Source organism: Lepisosteus oculatus, chromosome 14 (assembly GCF_040954835.1).
Source record: "Lepisosteus oculatus isolate fLepOcu1 chromosome 14, fLepOcu1.hap2, whole genome shotgun sequence".
NCBI lineage: Eukaryota > Metazoa > Chordata > Actinopteri > Semionotiformes > Lepisosteidae > Lepisosteus > Lepisosteus oculatus.
Genome location: NC_090709.1, coordinates 2,986,174 through 2,993,553, shown reverse-complemented (window position 1 = coordinate 2,993,553; position 7,380 = coordinate 2,986,174).

Below are 7,380 nucleotides of genomic sequence, written 5' to 3'. Positions count from 1 at the left end.
AGGCGACTTTTGTGTACTTTAATCAAAGACAATAAATAACTATCACTCACAAGTTGATCAGAAGCTCAATAAATGACGAAGCAGAGGCTCCTGTTCCGAATTCCCCTCACGTCTGATGGTCTTGTTCTGACCAAGATCAATCTAAATTGGTGGAAGGGATTTCAACTAATCTGGTCTTTGAATTCAGGGACTGCTCTGTCTGCTTTGTAATTCAAAAATAGATACCAATGTCAAGTTCTTTGTAGATAAAGTGTTGTCTGTTTTCAAAAGTTAGGCACTTAATTGGCTTTATGATTTGGTATTGATTTTGTATAGTTATATTATTACGTTTGTGCTTTCTCTGTTTTTATCGTATTGTGAACTTATATTTTAATCAAATGCTTACAAAGGCAAACAGGGCACACATTACAAGCTACTCTGCACTTTTAGGAGTATAACAGGTTCGATATAAAATCGCAAAAATGTAAAAGGGGAAAATACCCCAGACTGCGTGTGAATCCCTCCTTGAGGTAGGCTGTTGTTCTATTGTTGATAAATATGACGTACTGTGCACAAAATGCTGCATAAAACAACCTGATATATTAATAATTATTATTTTATAATTTGATAAGTGTGAGGCCCCAGATTCAGTTCACGTTATCTTCAGTCCTAATTTTTTTTTAACATGAGATCTTCCCTTCCTCTAGTTGAAGTCACACGATGAGAGCGATTTTTTTTCCACGTTGCGATCCAAACAGTCTGACAGTGACCAAACCAGGACGGATTCTGCTGGGAGCCGGACTGAGGTCATTCTCACTCCCTGTGCTGGTACACCTTATCTAATTTTCACAATTGTGATAGACTTCTTTAAAAAAAAGTAGATATAGCCCTGAAAAAAAGCATTAGCTTTATCAGTTTTTACATTAATCGATTTTGAATCTAAGATCGAATTTTAATAGGTTCAATTTATATTTAAATTGAAATATAGCGTGCATACCTAATCCACCAACGGGCAGAGCAATATTTTATGGTGGATTTGTATGGGCATCTGTATGATACCACTACAGCACTGGTGCAGGTGCAAAATCCACTTTCACACGACTTTTTCAGTGTCTTCTCTCTCACATGATACAGAGCGCAGGAGCCTATATCGTTCAAATGTTATTGATTGCTGATCGTTCAGCGGGGGTCCGGATGTGTCTGTGTGGCTGAAACTGGACAGTACCTTCCCAGTGGGCAGTGATTTGTCGAATATACGTATATATCACGGCGAAAATACAGCTATACGTATATATATGTTGCCGCGACGTATAATCAACGTCGAATTGCAACCGTAAAATCGACGACATTAATAAATGCATATATAATGTCGAAAACACATCTTACACATCTTACAAGAAATGGTGATTCTTTCTGAGGGCTTGGGAAAATCTATTTCTTTGGATGCTGTTGAATATACTTTAAACCCATGCTTAGCCATGTTTTTAAAATTAAATTATAACAATTTCTGTCTTTGATAATGGTAGCAAAGGCTTCCTCCACCCACTGCTTTGCCAAAGGGGAGTCCTGTTTTCTGGGAGGGGTGGAGTCTTTGCTCGGGGTAACTTTCTGCTGAGTGCAATATACCTTTCACTTTTCACCTGCAATCGAGACAGGAGGTACAGTAACTCTGAGACTTGAATAAGGTCCTGGATATTGAATCATCACTACGATCAAGAGGTAAGACTTTACATTTTTACTTTTAAATGCATTTGCTGATAACCTTTTAAAACTAATATGCAGTCAGGCAGATGCATCTTTATTCTTAAGCGTCTCTCAGTGCATTGATATTGTTTTTACTAATCTAATATCAAGAATCTCATCATGTGCATGCTGAGGTGTGGAATATATCTTTGTGTTAAATGGTATTGTTATGTATATTGTATAATTGATATACAGCCTCTTTCTGGTGACAAGTATTGGCTTAGAAGACTTCTCCTTGCATTGTATAATCAGGGCCAGTTCAATGGGGCATTTAATTAATTGAGAGCTCTTTCTAGTACATATGAATGCAGAATGGATACAGATTAATTGCAATAGTGTAACTGCAAATGAATATAGATGAGAATGTTGACTTTTTTATGAAACCATTATTTATTTTGGAGCAATGAGCAATACAATAAAATCATTATGCTCAAACTATGAGAGAGAAAATTAAGGATAATTTAAGAAATCAGTCTTAGCTTGTTTCTATACACAAATGATATTATTTATTTTCAAAGGAAACCCGTGAGGATTCCCCTGGTGTGCAAGATGTGCCTGAATACTTTTGATCAGCTTCCTGCTCACTTGAAGAGGGCGTGTATGAAGCACGCCACGGCAGAGGAGATCAGGATGGCCTCTCAACAGGTGAGGAAGGACATGATGAATCACCTGAAGAACGGGGTCATCGTGGATTACAACAGAATAGAGATCGTGTCTGGTGAGGCAAACAGGATAGTGGTTGTAAGACTGCTAGAGTCCTTGGGCCTTTTTGTACGTGGGAAGCCTGAAGACACATTGGCAAGGTGAGATATTTTTAATTTGTAAGGCTTCTGTAGTTTCTTTTTGAAATCATTGTTACAACATATTATGTAAAAGCATGTTGAAAAGAATCTACCTGTATTCCAGTGGCCCTGAGCAAGAGGCCGCTATCCAGGAGGAAGAGATGCCAGAGGGTGCTCCAGAAACTGAAGCAGAAGTGGAGGAGGAAGGGGAAGATGGGGAACAGTAAGACTCTCTGCTCAATAGGGTTTCTAGTGCTTTATTTTTTATTTGCACGTTGTATGTATAAAAATTGATTTTGTTTTACAGAGGCAAGAAAAAATGTAGCCTTAATTGGGATGTCAGTCAATTGGTAGATATACATATTCACATGGGGCCACATCTAAAGCCATTTTCTCCCAGAAGCCAACTAAGAAAACGGAAACACTTATAATACATGTAATTGTCCATGTGTCTTATATCTACAGGGTGTCAGTTAAAGGTAATCTAAAAGCTCTCCAAAAAAGAGTTACCCTGGCTGGACTTTACAGAAAACACTCTCTTGATTCTCCTCTCCTGGCTGGCTTTAAACAATACCTTATCCAGGGCCTGGGAATGGTAAACTGCTCCAAGGAGGTAGGTATTTGGTAAATGGGTTTTACTCGGCTTAAACTTCACATACCACGGATGTTGGTCATAAAAATAATGACTTTCTCTATATATGTTTTTCAGGTTGAAAATGTCTCCAGGTTCCTGTTTTTTATGGATCCATCGGAAGTTTCCTTAAGTTTTCTGAAGTACATTTCCAAAATGCAGACATTTGTTTCCCAGTTGAAGATGACTGGGCTGTTTCACCAGACCATTGCAGGTTATATCATTAATATCAGCAGATTCCTGCTCTTCATCCTAAAAAACACTAACCTGCCAGTGGAGGATCCCAGTCTAGCTAAGAGTTTAATAGACTTCCAGAGCAATCTAAATGATATAAAAAAGAGAAACAACAAGAGTGTCAGACAGGAAATAACCAGAAAGAAGTACTTTACTTATTAAATGTTGGTTCAACTTGGTACTTGGTTTTCTATTCAAACACATGAATGTTGCCTTTTGGAGGCTGATAGTATTGCTCTCTCTCCCCCAGACACAGCTGCAGAGTCCTCCACCTAAACTAAGCGATTGCTTGAAGGTGTTGAGTGTTGCAAAGAAAGATGTGCAGCGGATACTGGGCAAGACACACACCTCTGCAGACATCACCACGAGTGAGCGGATTGTTGTGATGCTTTACCTGCAGGCCATTCTCCAGCTGAAGCACTTTCAGCGCCCAGGGGTGGTAAAGAATATGACAGTAAGCATCCCTTCATACAACCGAGAATTTTGATTATAGATGTTCTTTTCGAGAAATTGTATTTAATTGATATTTGTATAAAAAAATCTTCTGAATTCAGGTCCTGGATTGGATACAGTGAAAAATAGTTGTGAATAAAAGTGGGCAAAACAGGGTAATAATCTCTGTCAAAGAGCGCATGGCTGCAACTCAGCGACTACCTTCCTTTGCACTAAATGAAGAAGAGGAAAAGGTGAGTTGAAGGTTTTATTGATATTTCATTGCTAAAAACTGTCTTTAGCATTCAATGGTATGTGAAGAATACTGCATTTAAACTGCATTTTTATTTTTTTTATTTTCTCAGATGTTTCACTGCTACTTCATTAACTTACACTGTGATGCAAACTGCAGAATGGAAATAGAACATGTGTATGCAGGAGGAGAACCAGTTCACAATCCTACCTATTATCTGCGAAGACTGAGTGAGAAGTACATTGAATTATATCATTATTTTTATGTATTTTCTTTTTACTTTTCTGTGGCTTGAGAACAACTATTTTATATATGTTTGTTTTGCAGGTACCACCTACCACTGATTACTTGCTATGTTGCAAGAAGGGCATTTGAAATGCAAATAAAGAAGCTACCTATTGATCAGAAAACTGTCCTGAATGATTATTTAGGTGTTTCAAATGGAACTGTTGAAAACCTAGCCAGAAGGCTGACAGATGAGGACATGTGCTCAGCCAGCGAACTTATTCATGGCATTGTAGAAGCAGGATCTCTGTAAGTGTCACAGTGATATCAAAATTCAGTATTTGAAAGTCAATATTTAAGATAAACATACATTTCTCATATTTTTTTAAACTTCAGTTCAGGATCAGGAGAGCAATCTTCAGGCTATGGACAAGAACGTACAGCTGCTATACGGTAAGTTTTAATTCAATATGCCTCTTTCAGTTACCTTTTAGCCACTCTGTCTTAGATCTGAGATATTTAAGTTTTCTTTTTATAAATAGGTCCACTGCTGCATATAGATGCCCAAAGATGGATGATGCTGCAGCCTTCCAGAAGCTGATACAGATGTTTCCCGTGACATTAGATGGCCAGCCACCCAGAAAGAAAGAGCGCCTGAGAGTGACCGGCGTTCACGACCGCCACTGTTACAATAGATGGAGAGCTGAGCAGAGGAAAAGGAGGCAACAGAACATATTCGGTAAGAACAGGATTTCTTCTTTTTAAAGAGTAATATTTCAAGAGTCTATTACTGGATATATTCTTTGGGTGGATTTCTGATTTCTCACAACATATCAATACAATAGACGGTTACCAACAGAAAACCAAGTGACCCATTATATAGAAAAAATGGGATGGTCAACCAATACACCAGCTGTGTCCGATGTACTTCAGAACTGTAAGCCGCATGTAGAAGTCCAACCAAATGGCAAGGACATTGAAAATCTGGTAAAACTCCAAACCTGGAGAGGCCTGCACATCGTTGATGATCCTGTGAAAGGGAAGAAGGTTATAACTTCCAGGCGTTTCCAGAAGGGAGGGGTGGTATGTGATTACCATGGCAAGGTTATCACAAAGACAGCTGGAGAAGCCCTAATGGCACAGATGGCAGAAGGAGACATGGGATATCTATTCTTTTTTGATGGACCTAAACAAAAAATGTGCATTGATTCGCGTGAAGAACACTGCACCTGCCACCTGGATATGGACACAGTTGGAAGGCGCATAAATCATTCAAACAAAAAAGCTAACATCAGACCAATTAAAGAATCATTTGTAATTGACGAAAATACTGACATAACAATTCTGTTCTTGGCAAAAAGAGAGATTGCAGTGGGAGAAGAGCTCCTATATGATTATGGTGTCTCCAGGAAGTCATTTAATGGAGAAGGACAATCTCTGGAGTGGTTGGACGAATGATCATAAAATAAAGCTTTTATTTTAATTCGATTTCTTGATTTATTGCTACATGCCCAGGGCAATAAGCAGTCTGAGGTTTTATTTCCAGACGGCATAGATCAGTGGAGTAGTGTAACACACTGGATCATTATATTATTAGAATCTATTCTACTTAAATTATTAAGTAGGTTAGGGTTAGGTGCAGGAACACTGTATTTAGGATGTGTTTGCAGTGATTCTGTGTTTCTAGCTTCAACACAGTGATATATATATATATATGCTCAGTGATTTATTGGTACATGCCCAGGGCAATAATCAGAATGAGGATTTATTGCCAGACGGGCTAAAGGTAGTGTTGTGAAATACTTCAATACACTAGATCGCAGATTTAGACCCCCTGCACTTTACTCCTTAAATAACATTTTAGAATCATACGTTTAGTATATTAAGTCCCTAATGCTGAAAGAAATGATCATTTGTTTAACATGCACAGGTGTGTCTCAAAGGATGCAGTGCTCCTGAAGGGCTCTCAAACCCTGCATTTCAGATTCCTAGTTGTATCCCTCACATGTGGCACCTCAGAATGACTTCTAACCTTACCTGTGGTGTCTTTAATCCCTATTGCTCAATGCATGGTGAACGTACTGCATACATGTGTTTTGAGAATGAGGAATGGGCCCTTGAAACACTCATTTGCCTGTTTCACAAATGATCGTATTTTACTAGAGATTCTGTTTGGGATTCAGATGTGCATTCGGACAGCAATCCCTTTAAAAAATGATACGTTCTGGATGAGGTCAAAGGTGCAGGAACACTGTATTTAGAATGTGTTTGCAGTGATTCTGTGTCTCCTGCTTCAATGCAGTGATATATAGATATGCTCTGTAATTTATTGGTACATGCCCAGGGCAATAAGCAGTCTGAGGATTTATTTATCGATCTTCTACAGCCCCAGTGTGTGCGGGTCTCTTCTTCGTGGAGAAGAAGGATGGGAGACTTTGACCCAGCTCTGACTATCCAGATCTCAATGAAATAACTATTTAAAAAAAATAACATCGATAGCCCTTGCCTAAAATAGCAGTAGCTCTCGAGTCAGTGCAGGATGCGACTGTTTTAAAAAAACTAGATCCTTGAGGGGCGTACAGTATAATCTTATTTGTATACGAGAAGACAATGAGTGGGAAAACAGCTATTAATGATAACACATGGACATTAGGAATATCTGGTTATGCCTTTTGGCCTAGTTAACGCTCCAGCAGTCTTCCAGACTTTTATGAAATGGAGTTGATCGCGAAAGATGACAACAGCCAACATCGCCACTGACATCCATTCTTCTCCCAAAACACTATAAATGCCTACAATATCCCTCTCTTTTGCATCTCAACCTTTGCAGCTACCCCTTGGTCACCCTGCATGGGGGGTCCTGGTCTCCTTGTCCTCTGGCCGGGAGGGGAGCCCTCAACCAAGCGGGTTAAGCCAAAATTTTGCTCCATAATCCTTTTACGATGCTTTAATCTCAGGTGTTGTCATTCCTTGTGAATGATATATTCAGAGATATAATTCAAAGGTTTGTGTTGGTATATCTGGATGCCGCTATTGCTGCTGCTGAATGCAAACACTGAATACATCTATAATTCATTATCGAACTACATAGACAATTAAAT